General features: G+C 45.8%; 1 protein-coding gene across 8 annotated transcripts in view; it reads left to right on the top strand.

The window, feature by feature from the left end:
• RPH3A (rabphilin 3A) overlaps nt 1–19,130 on the top strand; it is a 333,538-nt gene that overhangs the window by 199,863 nt on the left and 114,545 nt on the right. For 4 of the 8 annotated variants that reach the window (XR_004059720.1, XM_030939668.1, XM_010368748.2 and 1 more), the window contains exons 1-2: nt 15,484–15,760; nt 15,891–16,011. The gene's annotated coding sequence lies outside the window, so the exon portion shown is untranslated. Of the gene's footprint in view, nt 1–15,276; nt 15,347–15,483; nt 15,761–15,890; nt 16,012–19,130 lie in introns of those variants that run through there. The other 4 variants (XM_030939666.1, XM_030939665.1, XM_030939664.1 and 1 more) reach the window with 4 other exon arrangements.

The following is a 19,130-nucleotide window of genomic DNA, read 5'->3' as shown; positions in this document are numbered from 1 at the left end:
GGTACTGTGCTGGGTGATTTTTAAAAGGGAAGAAACTGGCATAGGATAGAAATGTACATCCTGGTATAGCTTATGGTCAAATGCCCAGACCGTGGTGTCAGACAGACCTGGACTTAGTTTCCAAATCATTTAATCATTCATTTACTCATTTAACTAATATTTATTGAATCCCTACTATGAGTGAAGAAGTCTATAAGAAGTCACTTTAATCTCTCTATGACTTAGTTTCCTCATTGTATCAGTTATCTATTACTGCAAGAGTGCTGTGTAAGAAACAGCTACAAAACCCCTGGAGCATATAACAATGAACACACTCTTACTGCTCACTAGTCTATGGGTTGACTGGGCAGTCATGCTGATCTGGGAGGAACTTGGCTAATCTTGCTCAGCTTGATGATGAGTCTGCAATTAGTTGGTGAGTCTCTGGGAACTGGCTGGTCTAAGATGGCCCTGGTTAGGAAGCCTTGGTTCTATCTTATGTGGCTTCTCATCTTCCAGCAGGCTAGCTTGGATTTATTGTCATGGTAGAGGAAGGGATGAGAGAGAGAGAGAGAGAGAAAGAGAAAGTGCAAGACCTCTTAAAGTCCAGGCTCATAGCATTCTATCGGCCAAAGGAAGCACAGGTCAAACTCAATTCAAAGGTTGGAGAAGTTAACTCCATCTCTTGATGGGCAGAGCTACAAAATTACATTGCAATGTGAAGTCACGTTGCAAGGGGCATGGGTACAGAGAAAGGAAGAATTAAGGCCATTTTTGCAACCAATCTACCACACTCATCTAGTTATGCAGAGATAATATTAGCACCTACTTCTTAGAGTTATTGTGAGAATTCAGTGAGATCACGCATATAAAGCAGTGATTTCGAGTCAGGCTTGCAGGAGGCACTCAGCAAATATTAGCCATTGCTGCTGCTGCTGTTGTGATCATCAATGTTAATGTTATTATTAATTTGGGTCTTCCTCATCCCTGTGCATCTGCTCAATGCAGTTCAGAGGTTCAAATCCCCTAGTAGCTTCTGCTTCTCCGTGCCTGATTGCTTTTTCTCTTATTAAAAGAGCAAGTCGGTTGATGGAAAACTTCCTTGATTTTGTGAATGCAGACGCCACTGTGTGTTAGCATCCTTTGGCCATTAGCTGTCAAGGCAGCAAGGCAGCGATCTATTTAAAGAACATGTAGGTGCCTCTGCTTTTTGCCGTCAAAGCTGTGCCAGGGATGGAGATACCTCTGAAGTAGGGGCAGAAGGGTCCTGACATCAAGAAAGGGGAATTAATTGCCTAGTGAGGTTTGGTTTCCTTATGTTAATTAATGATGCTAGCAGCTGAACGTGAATTGAATAGGATATTGTTTATTTTTACTTCCAAAGGAGAGAGATTGAGCCTTGAGTCAGAAATGAGCACAGGCTGCAATTCTGCTAAATTCTATAGTCTTGCTCACAATACCGCAGCAGGATGGGTGCTTTTTTGGCTGAGCTAGGAGAAAAGGTATTGCTGGGCCTTGGCTTTGTTGGAGCTCCTGTTTATTGACAAGGAAAGAATCTCCAAAATGCTTTTTGTCATGTAGGATAAACCTCAACAGTGGTGAATTCATAGGTCTGACATCAGCTTCTCTTCCATATGGGAGGCACTAGCATTTACAGGAAGAATTCACATTTGGGGAGAAGAGCATAACAAATTTATTGACAGAAATTCCCACCAATCTTAATTTTTTTAAAAGAAGGGAAACGCCTTCTTTTGAGTTCCTTCCCCAAACACAAGAAGAGCCAGAGATGAAATGTGTTAGTGATTCATCAAAAAACAGATTTTAGTTTCCCTTATTTTTAGAAGTAGCTGTCTAGGTATTGGGTTCTGTCAAATGAGAGAGAGATTATATTTGGAAATCCTAATTATGGAGAGGCTTTCTTTAAAAAGCAGCCTAAAGCCAAACTGGCTCCCACTGATGCTTCTTTGGTTGTTTCTTTTTTCTCTTTAATCCTTCTGACACCCTGAAAGTAGTTCACACATAGAATTAAAGGAATCCATTTTGCCCATCCTCGATGTTTACTTGACTTTGTAGTTCCAGAAGCCATAATCTCATTCTCTGGCCGTCACTTTGAAGAATAATGTCAGGAAATATATGAATTTAAATTTTTTAGTTGGAAGACAATTCGAATAGGCTAAAGCAAAGCAAAACAACACTAACAAAAGGCAGGGGAACGTATTGTCTTACATTATGGAAAAGTATGGGGGCTTCAGGCATGGCTGGATTCAGGTGCTCATATAACGGCATCAGGAATCAGTTTCTTACATTGCTGTCTCTCTTTTGCATAGACTTCAACTTCAGGCTGGAGGATACAAAGAAGCCCCTTGGCAGCCCCAAGCTTACATTGTAGCAGCTTAGCAACCCCAGTGAAAACGATATGCCTCTTTCCTAAGAATGCCTGCAAAAGTTTCAGATGGGACTCTCATTGGCTTGCATTGGGCCACATGCCCTTCTTTGAACTAATCATTGTGGCCAGGGGATGAGACAGATGGATTAATTAGGCATGGACATGTGCTAACTCCTGGAGTATAGGGAGGCATCAGCTCCACCCAAACCTCCACCCTAATGGACTGACTGTGGGGAAGGGGTGGTTTACCAGAAGGACAATCAGTAATAGGGAATGCATGCTTACCTGGAAAAGGTAGCAGAAAGTCTTTGGGACAACGTGCTAGTCTGGGTCCTCCAGGAAACAGATACCAGGACAGGAATAGATGTGCTAGGATTTAATTAAGGGAAAGGCTGACGCGAGAAAATAGGGAGGCAGCCAGAGAAGGCATAAGGAGCCACTGGACCCCCAAGTGAAGGGGAGAGGGAAAGAAGGCTGGGAGCAAGTGTCCTAGACTCTCATGCGACCTAAAGGCACTTCAGCAAGGAGTCGAGGAGTCCTCCAGCCAAAGTCTCTGTCGGAGGAGTCCTATGTCTCCCAGAGACAGGCCGGTTTTAGTATCCCTGCAGTATTCTGTTATTGGCTGGGAGCTGCCCATGGGAAGCATGGCCTCATTCGCACTGATGGATTTGAGAGTGCAGCAGCTGGGGCCTTCAGTCAATTAAGCTTCCTGTAGCTGCAGGTCTGCGAGGTACTTTCTCATGGCCACTATATAATAACTCATATTCATACAGTATCATATAGATGAAAAGGTGATTTTATAGCTGTCAGCTTAGTTTGATAATGTGATCATCACCCCCTTCCGTTGTATAGATGGAGAAGGTGAGGCAGGGCTGATTATGATTGATTCTAGGGGCTTCGTTAGTTAGTGAGGAAGTGGACTCACACCCTGATCACCATCTCCATACCCATCACACCTCCACTGTACGGGAGGTTGAATAGTGTCCCCCTAAAATCCATGTCTACCCAGCACCTCAGAATGTGACCTTATTTAGAAATGGAGTCCTTGCAGAGATAAACACTCAGGTTAAGATGAGGTCAGACTGGATTAGGGTGAGCCCTAAATCCAAATGATTGACATCGTCATACAAAGAGATAAATGGACACAGACATAAAAGAGACAGAGGGAAGAAGCCCATGGGGTGATGGTGGCAGAGATTGGAGTGAAGCAGCCACAAACCAAGGAACTCCAAGAACTGTCGGCCACTGCCAGAAGCTGGGAGAGAGGCCTGGAGCAGATTCGTCCCCAGAGCCTTCAGAGTGAACACGGCCCTGCTGAGGTCTTCAGTGAAATTGGCGACATTTTCCTTCAATATCTCTTTCTGTATTCCTTGTCTGTTCTTCCTTTTCTCCCCTTTATGTAACCAGTACTCTCATAATGACTTTCTTTTGGGGGCTCATGTTGGCTTCATCTTTTTAAAAAAATTTTATTGATTGAAGGGGTACATGGGCAGGTTTGTTACATGGATGTATTGCATTATGGTTAGGTTTGGGCTTCTAGTGTAACCATCACCCAAATAGTGAAAAATATACCCCATGGGTAATTTTTCAATCCTCACCCCTCCCACTCTCCCTGCTTTTGGAGTCCCCAGTGCCTGTTCTTTCCCTCTGTAGGCCTCATTTTTGTGAAAACATCTCGTGTCCCCTAGGTTTTCTCTTCTCCCTTCAAAACTTACCTATCCTGTGTCGGTTCTCTCAAATCTCTTTCCCCTGTTAAGGATAAGGGGATAAACATAATCTTGCAAATTAGAAAGGAGTATTTCTTCCAGATAACATTGGCATTTTCATGATGATTTTTATTGCCTTCAGATTCAGCAGGCATTTGTTGAACACGTACTATTTGCTGAGCTCCACATGGGCCCTTTCCTGTGTTTTAATCCTGTTTTATCCTTACAAACATCTAGGCAGTAGACACTCTTCTTCCATTTTACCGATGAAGGTGGAGTGTCTCAGAACCTCTGCTTCCTTTCCCTGCAGCTCCCTTTGGGGGTGTCAGGATGGCCAACAAGGAGACACAATTTTGTATTTTGATACCCTGCAAGACCGACTTAAGAATGACATGAAACTTATTAAATTATCCTCTGGTAGCCGGGCATGGTAGCTCAAGCTGTAATCCCAGCACTTTGGGAGGCTGAGGCGGGCGGATCACCTGAGGTCAAGAGTTTGAGACCAGCCTGGTCAACATGGTAAAACCCCGTCTCTACTAGTACTATGAAAAAAAAAAAATTAGCCAGGCCTGGTGGCACATGCCTATGGTCCCGGCTACTGGGGAGGTTGAGGCAGGAGAATTGCTTGAACCCAGGAGGGAGAGGTTGTAGTGAGCCAAGATCGTGCCACTGCACTCCAGCCTGGGTGACAGAATAAGACTCCATCTCAAAGGAAAGCAAACAAAAAAACATATCCACTATAACTTACCTGGTTCCCTTGAAAAACCAACAGGCATTTCCAAGTGCAGCCAGACTCGTGTCCCCTGGGATTTTCTCTCTGTTCATTTACTCTGCTGGAAAGGGCTAGCGAGTGGTTCTTGGGTTTGTCATGTGATTAAACAGGAATGTTCCACGTGGCTGCGACTTTAGAACCATCAACTCTGGGCAGGAAACTTGCAGGTGATCTCCTTCCTGCAACAGTCGCTTCCCATTTTTTTCTCCAAGCCTCCTCTTCTGTGTGGCTCAGGACCATGAGAGAGCCCTTGGGTGAATGGGGGGCCTGAATTTCTCTCTGTTCAGTTTCTTTGTAGTTTCCTGGGTGTGGTCATGTTGGTGGAGGATCAGTGAGCTATTGGCATTGGCCCAGAGGAAGAACCTCTCACCCAGGAAATAATTGACTTGTAAAATGGTGCCGTTTTCATCCATTCATTTATCCACTCAATCATTCGTTCATTCATCAGCTATTTATTTGGTATTTATTCTGTGCCAGGCCATCATGTTAGATACACAAGACAGACATGGTTTCTGTCCTCAAGGAACAGCTATAGCCAGCAATTCTGGCATTGATCTGGGATGATGATCTACTCCAGGTCTTCCTGTTCTAAGAGGGAAGCATCTAGAAAACACGGAGCTTCCTGCAGAATCCTTTAGTAACTGATATATTCCATTGCTGATAACTAAAAATGCAATTCAGAGTGGTCAGATGTCTCTCCCACTTCCCCGCACTGGGGATCATGATGGAAGGAGACAGGCTATTATGGAAGCTGAATTATGTGCAATGGGGGCAGAGAAGAGGAGGATCCAACCATATTGGGGGCAGTTCGGGATGGGTCCTGCGGAGAGTGGACAGATACTCTGTTCCTGTCCCATGTAGGGCCTTCAGTGTTTATTCAATACAACACAATACTTAGGAGCATTGGCTCTGACATGAGACAAATGTGAGCTAAGCCCCTGCTTGATTACCTGCTAATGCATGAGGCTCAGTCTTCTCATCTGAGAAATGGGGATTAATTTTAGAATCTATTTTCCAGGGTCGCTCTGGGTATTAAACAATATCCTGAATGTAAAGAACTTAGCTGAAGTCTTGGGAATTTGCTGTTATCATCCTTCATAAACTCTGGGGAGACTACCAGGAATCAGAAAAGAGGAGCTTCAATCTGGACTGGTGTAATCAGGGAGGTCTCCTTGGAGGAGGTGACCTTTTCGTCTCTAAGCTTGGCAAGAACAGGGATGGTATCACTTTTCCATCTTTCTGTGCTCTTAGTACCAGGCATAAATCAGTCTTCAGCATATGCTTGTTGAGTGAATAGTTGAGTTACTGACCAGGATCTTGAAGGAAGAATAGGAAATGCGTGTGGAAGGGACTTTTAGTATTTCTCTCTTCCCCAGGGACCGTATTTATGAATGGAGTCATATTTTCTATTTCTCCTTATTTTCTTTTTAATAAAGAGATTACAGCTTTCCATGGTTATAACAAGGCTATTCTGGTGTGGAGCTGCTTCACTTCCCCTGGTATGGGATATGCCACTATTAATTTAAATGACCCCCTGTTGTCAGACACTTTGCTTGTTTCCAATTTGTCATTATTGTAAGCGATTCTGTGATGATCATCTCTGCATATACATCGAATTATTTCCTTAGGTTAAATTCCTGGACAGAGTCTCACGGGTCACCTGGTAGGTATGTGTAATGTCTTAAGATTTTGGACACACAGTGTTAGATCACCCTTCAGAGAGGCTGTGCCAGTTTCCCTTGCCACCTGCCCATCAGCTCATCTGCTTGCTAATCTGCTGCCTGAGAGGTGGGCTTTCACCATTTCTGCAGCACTTGTCACTGCCTTCCCTGCTTGGCCAAGTGGGAATCGTGGGGTGAGCTCGTCTCTCTGTTCTTCAAGCCTGCTGGATATCTGTCGTGTCACATTAGGGTTACGTAAGTGTGAGGCTGAGAAATCTCCTTGGAGGAGAGAAGCTCCCCAGATGTTGGAGTCAGCGCTGGAGTAGGGAAGAAGAGGTGCTCAGGGCACTGAGAGACTGGTTACGTGGCATCCCCCCAAACCCCTACCCCGCTTCCCTGGTCTCCCGTGGAGTTAACCTTGTCCAATCTCTTCCCACCTCACTTGCATAATAGAAAGAAACATTCTCTATGCTGTGTGTCCCACATCCCTTTTAAAACTCTTGCCACACTTGTCACACTCCTGTCACATTTTTCTGTATCTCCATTGGACGGTAACTTGGAAAGGTGGAGTCTTAGTCATTTTGGTATCTCCAGCATCTGACATAGAATAACAATAAAAAAATGAGTAAAGTGAATGTAATAACAATAGTAGCAGCTAATGTGTTGGGCACCTACTATGTGCCAAGCCCTTTGTATATTTTATCTCATTGAATAATCCCAAGAAACGAATGTTGTACATATTATTATTAGTATCCTCATTTTACAGACAATGAGGCTGAGGCACGGAGAGGTAAAGTGACTTGCCCAAGCTCACACAACCGGCGAGTGGAAAAGGTGGGACTCGAAGCCAGCTCCCTCTCGACTATTCTGCTATGTGCTTGGTGAGTGTCTTAGCCACTAAGTGGGAAGCCAGCATTTCCTCTGCTCCCTCCTTAATACTAGCTTATTTCTAGGAGGTTTGACAGTTATATATCCCCAGCAGAGATGAGGAATCTGGTTTATTCATTTCCAGGGAAAAGCAAACTAGGTTCTTGAGAGGATCTTCTTGGAGGAGTGCTTTGAAAGACCTACCTGGAAATAGATCTCTCTCTCTTGACTTCCCCATCTCCAATCACACTGCCTGGGGTCACTCCTCTATGAATTCATTCATTTTCCATCAGAGCTTAAAGCTCCTTTTGAAAATGTAGATTCAATGAAGCTGGGGTGGGGGTGGGTACAAAATGTAGAATCTTCCAGCAAATATCAGGCCCCTTCAACTTTAATACCTTAGTGGGCATAAAGACATCTGAACTTTCTCCTCAAGCTGCTATTCCTTACTGTTCTTTTCACTTGTTTGAATTCAGTCCAGCTCAGGTCCAACCTCACCCCCAGGCAGGTTTTCCAGCCTCTCCCATCGTATTCAGCCTTCTCCCTGCAGCAGCCACTCCAGTATTGCTCTTCTGAGGTGATGATCTAGCCCAGGTCCCCCTAAAATTGTTCAAAGACAGCAGCATCTTGAAAATAAGGGGCTCCTTGCAGAATTCCATGAACTCTGGTTATATCTCATTTATGGTAACTAAACATGCAATCTGGGGTGGTCAGATACCAGTAAGTTTTACGAGATTCCAGGAAGACAAAAGACGCAAGCATTAACAGTTCTAAGAATAATTCGTTTATTCAATATTGACCATGCATCAGATTTGTTCTGGCCCTTGAGAACTCAGAAATACACAAGATCGAGCTGTGTTCTTGGAATGTCCAGTCTGGTGAGGGAGCCAGTTATAATGTAGGATGGACACAGGGAGAAGGTGAGGTTTTGTTGCAGGAGTTCAGATGAGGAAAATACAGTCAGCCTTCAATAAGTGTTTGTTACAGGCTAGAAACAGATTCCGATTCTGGAGAGGACCTAGGAGAGGAAAGGTCCTACGTGCTTACTTTGTTCTTTTGGCCTAAGATTGTGTTTTGGTACTTACTGGCTTAACTGGGAAGCTGGCCTTAAGAGACACAGCTGTGGCTGGGTGAGGTGGTTCAAGCCTATAATCCCAGCACTTTGGGAGGCCGAGGAGGGCGGATCACCTGAGTTCCGGAGTTTGAGACCAGCTTGACCAACATGGAGAAACCCCATCTCTACTAAAAGTACAAAATTAGCCAGGCATGGTGGTGCATGCCTGTAATCCCAGCCACTTGGGTGGCTGAGGCAGGAGAATCACTTGAACCCGGAAAGCGGAGGTTGCAGTGAGCCGAGATTGCGCCATTGAACTCCAGCCTGGGCAACAAGAGCAGAACTCCATCTCAAAAAAAAAAAAAAAAAAAAAAAAAAAAAAAGAAGTTACGGCTGCATGGCGAGGGGCAGAGGGTAGTTAGGCAAACTTAGCATACCCAGAAGAATGATTTCAGGACTGACTGATTTTCAGATTTCAGGGCCCATAATGCTATGGAGGTGATGGAAATGACATTATGTCACTGCTGTGAGAATATAATAATTTTCTAATGTGCTTTAAAGTAAAAATGTAACATCTAAACATTGAAAAAATAAACATCCTTAGACCACCTAACTTCACCTTTTGGATCTCAGCACAGCATGTATCGCTCTTTGGAAGACACCTCTCTTCCATAATAAATAATAATCACAATGGCAATGATAATGAATAAAGATGACAGACACGGGGCTGCCTATGTGCTGGGCTCTACTCTAAGTGCTTTAACATATATTAGCTAATGTGATCCTAACAACAACCATATGAGGAAGTGCTATCATTTGCTTTGCAGATAGAGAAACTGAGGCAAAGAGAGGTTTAGTAACTTTCTCAAGGTCACACAGTTTGCATGTAGCAGAGTCAGATTTGAACACTGGCAGCCTAGCTCTAGAACCTGGCCTCTTAACCATTTCATTATGCCGTCTCTGCTGTTGCTGTCCTTTTACCCTTACTTATGGTCATTTTGGGCTGGATGTTTTAACTACATTCCTTGAGGATAGGAGTCTGGGTAAGCACACAGCACACAGTAGACACTTAGTAAATGGTAGCTGTTAGTCATCATTTAGAGTATATGAAACTCATACCTATCCATTAGCTCAGTGAAACATCCTGGCTGCTTCAGGAGATGGGTGGGGAAGGTATTGTGGTCCCATTTTACAGCTGAGGAGACTGAGGTTCGGAGCATGCCAGTGACATGCCAAGGTCCCAAACTGGGAAGTAGGGGAGCTGAAATCAAACTCCGAATATCGGAGAAGGCAAGTCCAAGTTCCCTTCCCCTGGCAGAGCCTTGCCTGCAAACGCGGAATTGACTGATTAATAAATAAGACTTGTTGACTTGTCTTGAAAGCTTGCTTCGCCAAGTCCTACTGTGTCTTTTCCTAAGGAGGTTAGTGGGCTTCCCTGTGTTTCCCTTTTTCCTTGTGGGAAGGGATTTGTCAGTGCACACAGGCCAATCTCAGGGACCCAGCAATCCTTTCTCTCTCTTTCTGTCTCATGTTCTTTCTCTCTTTTCCTTGCACACTAATCTCTCTGTTTCATTTACTTGTTCTATCTTTGACTGATTCCCTGTGATGAGTTGTGCTCCTGGAAAGCTGCCCTGTGACATTTCTTCCCTTTTGTGTCCCTGACAGTAGCATTTCCCTGGAGGCTCTTAAAGGAGAAGGAGGAGGGAGTGAAGAAGGCATGGATGCCTAGCAGTGTCATCCAGCGACAAAGCCCAGTGTTCAGGCTAAAGCTTTGAGCATGTGTCCTTTCTCTTGTAGGGCACGCACATGGTATTGTTCAGAACAGGTTGCAGTATGATTGAACCATTGGGTTCTTTGTCTCAGAGGGAGCTCAGTTGTGACTCCTAAAGCTGATTTGCTCTGGCCTTCTTAATGTAGGGTCCCCTGGCAGACTTGCTATATTGGTTTCCTATGCTGCTGTAACAAGTAACCACAAACTTTGTGGCTGATGACAACACAGATCAATTATCTTACAGTCCTGGAGGTCAGAATTCCTCGTCAAACCAAGGTGTCAGCCGTGGGGTTGTGTTCATTCTGGAGGCTCTCGGGGAGACTCTTTTCCTTACCTTTTCCATTTTCTAGAGCCTGCCTGCATTGCTTACCTGGTAGCTTCTCCCACCATCTTCAAGGCCAGTAACAAAGCATCTTCATACCTCTCCCTACCTCTCTTTCTCTCTCTCCCCCTCTCTTTTTCTCTCTCTCCCCCTATACTTCCATCAACACCTTTCCTCTCTGACTCTGGCCCTCTGACCTCCCTCCTGTAGGGACCCTTGTGATTACATTGGATTCACCCAAATAACCCAGGATAATCTCCCCACCTCAAGATCCTCAACTTAATCACTCCTGCAAAGTCCCATTTGCCACTTAAGGTAATCTATTAACCCCTTTTGGGGATGAAAATGTGGACATCTTTTGGGGTCATTATTTTGCCTACCACACTTGCTAAGTGAAATGGGAGCATTCTCTTTTTCTGGGCTATCTCAGTGCCCATTTCCTTGGGAGACAGAAAAGCACAGAAGACCTTGAGATAAACTGTTCAGATTCACACCCCATTCTCCCCCTCTTCCTAGCTATGTTATCTTGGGCAAGTCACTTGAGCTCTCCATGTCTGGTTTCCTCATCTTGAAAATGGGTAAATAGCGCAACACAACCTCCTTTCACTGTTGTCAGTCATGAATAGTGCTGGGGAGATAAAGCATGGCACCTGCTAAATAGTAAGCACATGCCCCCTGCAAAAGGAGAGATGATTAGGAATTAGGAATGCCAGATAGCATAATGATCATAAATTCACAGGGTCTTGGTTCAAATTCCAGTCTCACCACTTGTGAACTCAATGGCCTCAGGCTAGTTGTTTTAGGAGTCTCAGTTTCATAAAACAGAAATGAAACCATTATCATCCTGAAACAGGATTTTTGGGAGGAGGAGATAATGCTGCTGCACATATACAAATTGTGCAGGAGGTAGTGGGTAGCATTTGTTGCTGTAGCTATTACTACCATCATCATTTCCCATCCTCTTTGGGGTGATGGAACGTCTTACTGGGCTGCCTCTGCTCCATAAAACAAGGGTACAGCAAGGCACCTTGCTGAATTGGGGCCTGAGGAATCTTCGCAATGTTCTATCATTGAATGAAGCCCCGAGAGCGTCGGAGCCTGGCTGGGCTCAGCCTTGAGGAGTCTGTGTTTTGAGGTGTCTCCCTGCTGCAGTGCTACAGGCTGGTGGAGCTTACAGCAGCAGCTGCTTCTTTGAACAAAGGGCTCTCCAGAAGCACCGGGGACAGAAGAGGGGTTTGGCAGTGGTGACCAGGGAGGTGGGCAGGGTGGGGCAAGGTCCCCTGACAAGGCAAGGCTAGTTCCTAGATGGTATGCTCACCAGAGAGGGTGTAGAGTTCCGGTTTCAACCATATTATTATTTTTTAATTTTGCTGCAAAGTCCTTGTTTCAATGAAGGCTTGGGCAGATGCCCAGTATGCAAAACAGTTAAAAGCACCACTAACTGTTCTAGTTGAAACCAGAGTAGAGGGTCAGTTGAGGCCTCTTTTCATTTCCACAGGGTCTCTAGGGGGGCTGGTTTAGGAAAAACTGACAGGGTCATGAAAACACAGACTTTGGAGTCAGACAGATCTGAGATTTGCATCGCTGCCTCTGCTGCTCCCTGGTTGTGTGAGCTTGGGGGCTTCACATCATCTGTCTGAACCTTCGTCTTCTTGTCTGCAATTGGGCAATAACAACACCCACTTCAGGTCGTTGTGAAGTGTGGGGATAATCACTGTAAAGTGCTTAGTACAATGCCTGACACATGTAGGTGTCTAGGTATGCAGCAGCTGGTAGCTATTGGCATTCCCTAAGGGAGAGCTGAATTCATGAGAGGCCCTCCCAGAATACATGCCTAATGGCCAGGGAAGCTGTGAGAAATTCTTTGGGATTGGAAGCCAGGAGGCCTGGGAACTACTTGGGTTCTGATTCCACCACCAGATCCTAGATGACTTTCATTTCTCCTTGGGCTTCTTGAATCACTCTTCAAATGTTTATTGAGGTGGCCAGGTGTAGTGGCTCACGCCTGTAATCCCAGCACTTTGGGAGGTTGACGTGGGTGGGTCACTTGAGGTTAGGAGTTTGAGACCAGCCTGGTCAACATGGCGAAACCCCGTCTCTACTAAAAATACAAAAATTAGCCAGGCATGGGGTGCGTGCTTGTAGTCCCAGTTATTTGGGTGGTTGAGGCATGAGAACCTCTTGAACCCAGGAGGTGGAGGTTGCAGTGAGCCGAGATCTCACCACTGCACTCCAGCCTGTGTGACAGAGCGAGACTCTCTCAAATAAAACAAATGAAATTGTCTATTGAGGGTTTCATATGTGCCTGGGACTGCCCTAGGCAATAGACCACAGGTCCTGGCATCTGAAAGGCTTACATTCTATACTCAACTCTGCTACTTCCTAGCTCTTTGACTATGGACAAGTCACTTCTCCTCTCTGGTCCCCAGTTTCTCCATCTGTAAAGTGAGAACACTGAATTTATGTCACAGGATCATCCCAGAAGATATTCAATGAAATTTTTCCGTCAAACTTGTAGAATGCATTTGAAATGGACTCTGAGAGAGACATCCTGGAGCATGTTCTTTGGAATCATACAACCCTGAGTTTGAATGCAATGTCTATAACTTACTGTGAAGCCTTGGGCAAGGAATTTTATCTCTTAATTCTAAGTTTTCTCATTTGCAAGATGGGAATAATACTAGTGCCCTGAAAGGGTCATGGTGAGGACTTCAGAAGATGATACATGTAAAGTTCCTAGCAGAAGGGCTGACACACAGTAGGTTTTCAATAGCTGCCATAATTGTCACCACCACCACCACCATAATCATCACCATCAACATCATCAGCATAATCATTGTCAATCAACACCATCACTATAATCATCACCATGATTACCGTCATGATGACAATTACCACCACCACCACCACCACCACCACCACCACCACCATCATCATCATTATCACCATCTATAAAATGAAGCTCTAGGCCAGATGCAGTGGTCCACACCTGTAATCCCAGTACTTTGGGATGCTGAGGCAGGATCATTTGAGGCCAGGAGTTCAAGACCAGCCGGGGCAATATAGTGAGACCCGTCTCTGCAAAAAATAAAAAAATAATAATTAGCAGGGTATGTTCATGTGCACCTTTAGTCCTAGCTACTGGAGAGGCTGGGATGGGAGGATCACTTGAGCCCATGAGTTCAAGGTTTCAGTGAGCTGTGATTGCACCACTGCACTACAGCTTGGGTGACAAAGTGAGACATTATCTTTTTTTTTTTTTTTTTTTTTTTTTTTTTTTTTTTTTTTTTTGAGATGGAGTTTCACTCTCGTTGCCCAGGCTGGATTGCAATGGTGCAACCTTGGCTCACTGCAGCCTCCATCTCCTAGGTTCACGTGATTCTCCTGCCTCCACCTCCCAAGTAGCTGGGATTACAGGTGCACCCCACCATGTCCGGCTGGTTTTTTGTATTTTTAGTAGAGATGGGGTTTCACCACGTTGGCCAGGCTGATCTCGAACTCCTGACCTTAGGGGATCCACCCACCTCGGCCTCCCAAAGTGCTGGGATTACAAGCGTGAGCCATTGTGCCTGGCAGAGACACTGTCTTGAAAAATTGTTTTTTTAAATGAAGCTCTAAATGTTTTCATTTTAACTCCTGTGTCTCATGGGGAGAAGTAAGTGACAAATGTAGTAGTTAACCCTGGGCCATCTGGATGAGAAGCTTTAGATGTGAGTCACCAATAGAGAGAGTTCTCCTTCACTTTACAAAGAAGTTCTACGCAGATCTTGTTCTCTTTGATATTTCCTGGCCTTTTTCCAACATGAGCCCTTTCCCAAAGTTAGCAGGAATAGGACCCTTGAGCTCTGGAGCACCGGGAGCCATGGAAATCCATTCCTCGTTACATATTTCCCCTTTCGATACTTTTATTTCATTGTCCATATAGCGATTTCATTTCAGAAAGCCAGTCTGGATCTTTCAGGGAAGGGTCTTTGGCCAAGGCTCAATGGTGTGATTTCGACCTAAAATTTCCCTTCATTCCACTCAAACCACATGCTGAAGGGTGAGGTTGGCCCATGCCATCTTAGGTGGGCTGTCAATTCCTTTATTGCTCTGTCCAAACATTTGTGTTGTAGGACAGGTTATGGATCATGAGATCATGGCAGTTCACAGCTTGAGTATTCTTATTGTTGCATTTTAACCTCTTGCTTCCTATCTTTAGGAAAAATGAGGTCATTATATTATCATTTTTACAGATGGGACTTGGAAACATTAAATGACTTTTCTAGGGTTGTAAGGGGGCTGTATCTGGTTTCCAGAAAACTGTCAAGTGCTTATTCAACTAAGCCATCCTGCCCCTTAGAAATTTCCGTTTCTTATGCCTCAGCTTTTCTGCTCTGAATTCTGAGAAACTCCAGGTACAGGTCAGAAATTTGCAGCAGTGGGGGTGAGGACAGGTCAGCTGGGCGAAACTTTGAGGGTAAAAACCACTTAGGGAGCCCCGCACACTGGGGCTAAACTCTTGTCTGAGCAGAGAGGAGCAACGCAGGACTGGGGGCGTGTGGGAGACAGGGGCTGCGAAGTTATAGCTCCTTTGCTCTGAGAGTGAGCGACAGTATTAGAACAAGTGTGTGGTAGGTAAGCTGTCACTGACTAGACTGTGTGATGTCGAGAAGTCCCGTCCCCCACCCCTCTGGACTTCCCCTTCTCTGCTCTAACCATCCAATTACTTAACTTCTCTGCCTAGGGGTTCGCTTCCCGCCCATCTCCTCCTCCACCGCATCTTAGCGCTGTCCGTGGTGCTGACCGCCAATCCCCTGGTTGCCGTTTCGACCAGCTGGGATCTCTGGTGCGCCCAACCTCCCCTCCCGGCCTCCCACCTTTCTTTCTCCAGGCACCGCACACATAAATCAGGGGTGGGAGGCAGGCTTGGTTCCCGCTCGGTTCCCCCTGCGCTGGGAAGCTGCCGCCCCGCTTCCCTTGCTCACACAGGGCTTTGCAGTAGTGGTGGCAGCCGCGGCAGAAACCGGCTCTGGGAAAGCAATTGATTCGTCTACTGCCAGCAGCCCAGAGTTGCCTACGCGGACTGGAAAGGAAGGCAGAAGGGAAAGAGAGAGAGAGAGAGAGAGAGAGAGAGAGAGAGAGAGAGGGAGAGGCTTACAGAGCGAAAACCTTCATCCATGTGGAGGACAGTCTGAGGGAGCCACTGTCCCTTGTCCACTGACTCACTTGCTGGTCCGAGTTTTCTCCGCTTCTGGCAGTGGTATTTCTTTTTGTCTTGGTCCTGCATGATTTAGGGGTAGTTGATGTGTCTGTGTGTCTGTGTGTGTGCACTGGTGCTTTGATTTTATTTTGGGAAGAGTAGGAGAGTCAAATGAACAATTTTCTTTCAGGCACCTCCGCTGAGCTTTTGAACCAAGTCATTGGGACTTAGCGTCTTCCTACCCGATAGGGAAGGGAGGAGTTGGCAAGAATTTGGTTCACCCTTTCCCCCTGCAATCCTCCCGCGTCGCGGTAAGTGATATTCTCCTTGATTGTGCAGATGGGCTAGGGGTATTAGAATCCCAATTGTGATGTGTGTGCATGAACTGGTGGGGTAAAGGGTAGTTGGGAGGAGAAGGGTATCGAGGAACGACTATGCTTATTTGCCTACATTCTGCAGTGTTTTATCACCTAAGCGGCATCCCAAAGCCAAATGAGGTTTTGGCTTAGTGCCCAGGGAGGGGGTAAAATGTGCTCATGTTGTAGGCAATGCGATCAAGATTGTGGCTTCTGCCCAGTTTGCCCTCTCCTTTGCAGCAGAAGCTGGTGAAAGTAGCCGGCAGTTCTCTGAAAGAGTTAACCCTTTGTGGGAGTGGCTAGTCTGGCATGGAGGGACTCCGGGTATTCTGACTTAGCAAGTGAGTGCTTATTCCTGGAGGGGAGGGGGTCACCTGAGGCTGGAAGGGTAACTCTTGCCTGGGCACACTGGGTAAGATTTGCACAGGACAGAGCTTAGATTGTACCCAATTCCAGGAAGAGCTGAATAATTTAATTGTGATGGTTTTTGCGAGGTTGGCTCTTCTCGCTTTCCTGAGATGGGAGACCTGGGAGCCAGGAAAGGGCCACACTCTGCTTAGGATGAGTGGTCTGGCTGGCCAGAAGGGAGCAGCCACTGCCTGCAGAGGAGATGATGTTTTATTTTCACAGGTGGCGTAACCTGTAAGTGATTGTATGGGGGAGCATCCTGGCACTAGCTTGGGAGATTCTATCCTTGAGTTTGTCTCAGAAGGAAGGAGGGGAACAAAGCTTGTTCAAGTTCTGGGGAAAGATTCCAGGTTCCAGCTTCAGTTTTGTTCCAGGGTAGACCATCCCCCTGCACTAGTTTCTTTTTCCAAGATCCTGATGGGGAAAGGCTGCACCAACCTGTTAGTGAGTGGGAAGTGGAAGTACCTTGAAACTGAATCCAAAAGCTCACATTTAATTTTGAAATGCCTTTGATGCTAATCTGTGACCCATCAAAAGGGGATTTCACCTTGCTTTCTGCTTTGATTACATCTACTTTTCTGGAAATGAATGCCCTTATTTTTAGCATCTTTGCTATTATCTCAGGGGCCACCTCAGTGTTCTGCACCCCCAAGGATTTCCTTTTTAGATTCTTGCTCTTGGAGGTGGGAGGAATAAAACAACAGTCAGAGATTGGCAAGCCTGAAATATAAGCAGGGTTCACTCACTCCTTTTTTCTCTAGCCCCATAGCCAAGAAGAGATGCTGAAATCCCAGAGCATGTGCCTGCTCAGGCAGGACATATGAGGCAGAAGGGGAGGGTTGTCCAGTGGTTAGTGCCAAAGATTTGGTCCTGAAAATCCCTAACTTCTCATCCTAGTTTCCCTTGCTGGGTGACCTTGAGGAGGAAGTTGCCTTAGATTCCTCACTGGGAAGCTTTGAGTGTGAATAATGAACGTATGGAAATCTTGTTCAAATAAAGAACCACAGATCTGGCTATGGGTGATATTTAAAGTATTGAAATTTGGCACTAATTGATCAGAATGGCTAGGGTCCTGGAATAGGGGATCTTAGGGGAGCCCTGCTGTACTGAGTATTAATCTTTTAATTGCTGGATTATGGAGAGGTTTGGGGGATCTCAGGGGGCTGTCAAGAGAGCCACGGAGGCCTCAGGGGAGCGTCCCCATTTAATTTTAATATTTTCATATTTTTATTTTATTTTAATATTTTAATACTTTTAACAACTGGTTTAGTCATTCAGTACATGCCAGCCCAGCTGGGATAGCTAAGACTTGGGTGTCCAGATGTGGACACTTCCCAAATATCTCTCCGCTGCCTCAGTTCCTTAGAGTTGGCCAAGATCCAAGAGGCCGCCCTCCCTCCTCCCCCGTCACATTTGAAGTGGTGCATTGTGGTGCACCAGGGAGAGGGAAACAGAAGCTTCTGGAAAGAGCTTTGGACTTGGGTCAGGAAACCTGGGTTCCAGTCCCAGCTGTCTCCCCTTTCTGGGCCTTGGTTTCCCCATCTATGCAATGGGGCAGTCTGTCTGGGTGGCCCTAAGTCCCCTTCCAGTTCTGGGGTTCTCTGACTCTGACATAGGTATGTGTGTGAGTGTGAGTGACTGCACACGCCCACATTTCTAGGAAGGGTTAGCACTGTGCTTGAGAATTTATCCTGTGTCGGGGAGAAGCCCTGTTTGGGGTGAATGGGGATAGGGGAGTCTCTTGTGAGAACTTTGCCAGATTTCTAGAATCCTGAGCTCAGCTGGAAAGGGGTCTGCTTTATTTATGGCCTCAGAGGCACAGAGATGTAGATTTTGCAGCACTTGAAGGCTCCATAGAGACTCTTCTCAGGAGTAGCAGCAAGGACCCCTTGGAGAGCCTCTACTCTGAAAAGATGCATATACACACAAACACACAACATCGGGGGTTGGTGGATCCTCTGTAATGCCCATGTGAGCAGCCCCCCAAGTTCAGAACCTCTGATTTAGTTTAACCCTTTCCGGGGGGCCCAGAGAAGAAAAACAATTTGCCTAAGACCACACAGTAAGTTATGGCAGCAACATATAAACCCACCATTATGAAGACCAAGGCATCATCCCCTCACTCCTGGCTCCAGCAGTCCCCACTCCCCCCATCCAGCCTGAGGCACAGAGGCAGGATGTTCAGCAGTGTCTCTCCAGCCCGTGCTGGTAATCAGGAAGCTTAGCCATGGAGACAAATGTGGACATTTCCTTTCTGGTTGGCAGGAGAGAGGCAGCAGCCAGAGATTCTGTGATTCCACAGAGGTAGCCTGGAAAGTCAGTTCCCCCAGCTCACTCTGCCTTTCTCCTTCTTACTGCTCTGTACAGACACTGGCTGCTTTGTCTGAAGATGTGCATTCGGTTGGGGTGGCTGCTCTTGGGCTTTCTTTGTAGGATGTGATATGATGTTCTAACTCTTTCCCTCTCTGTGAATGGGTCCTACAGAGTTTATGGCTTTCCAATAAAAACCACTATGACACATAGACCTGTCTTCTGCCCTTCACCCTCATTCAGTGGGGAGCTGATTGTAATTGCAGATAAGTCAGGAATTGATGTGAAGGCAACGAGAAGAAAACAGTGTGGTTTATTTCTGTTAAGAGCTGTGGCCATAATCTGGGATAAAAATA

The sequence above is a fragment of the Rhinopithecus roxellana genome, chromosome 10 (assembly GCF_007565055.1).
Source record: "Rhinopithecus roxellana isolate Shanxi Qingling chromosome 10, ASM756505v1, whole genome shotgun sequence".
Lineage (NCBI taxonomy): Eukaryota > Metazoa > Chordata > Mammalia > Primates > Cercopithecidae > Rhinopithecus > Rhinopithecus roxellana.
Note: the sequence above shows the minus strand (reverse complement) of the source record. Positions and strands in the feature narration are given on the sequence as shown.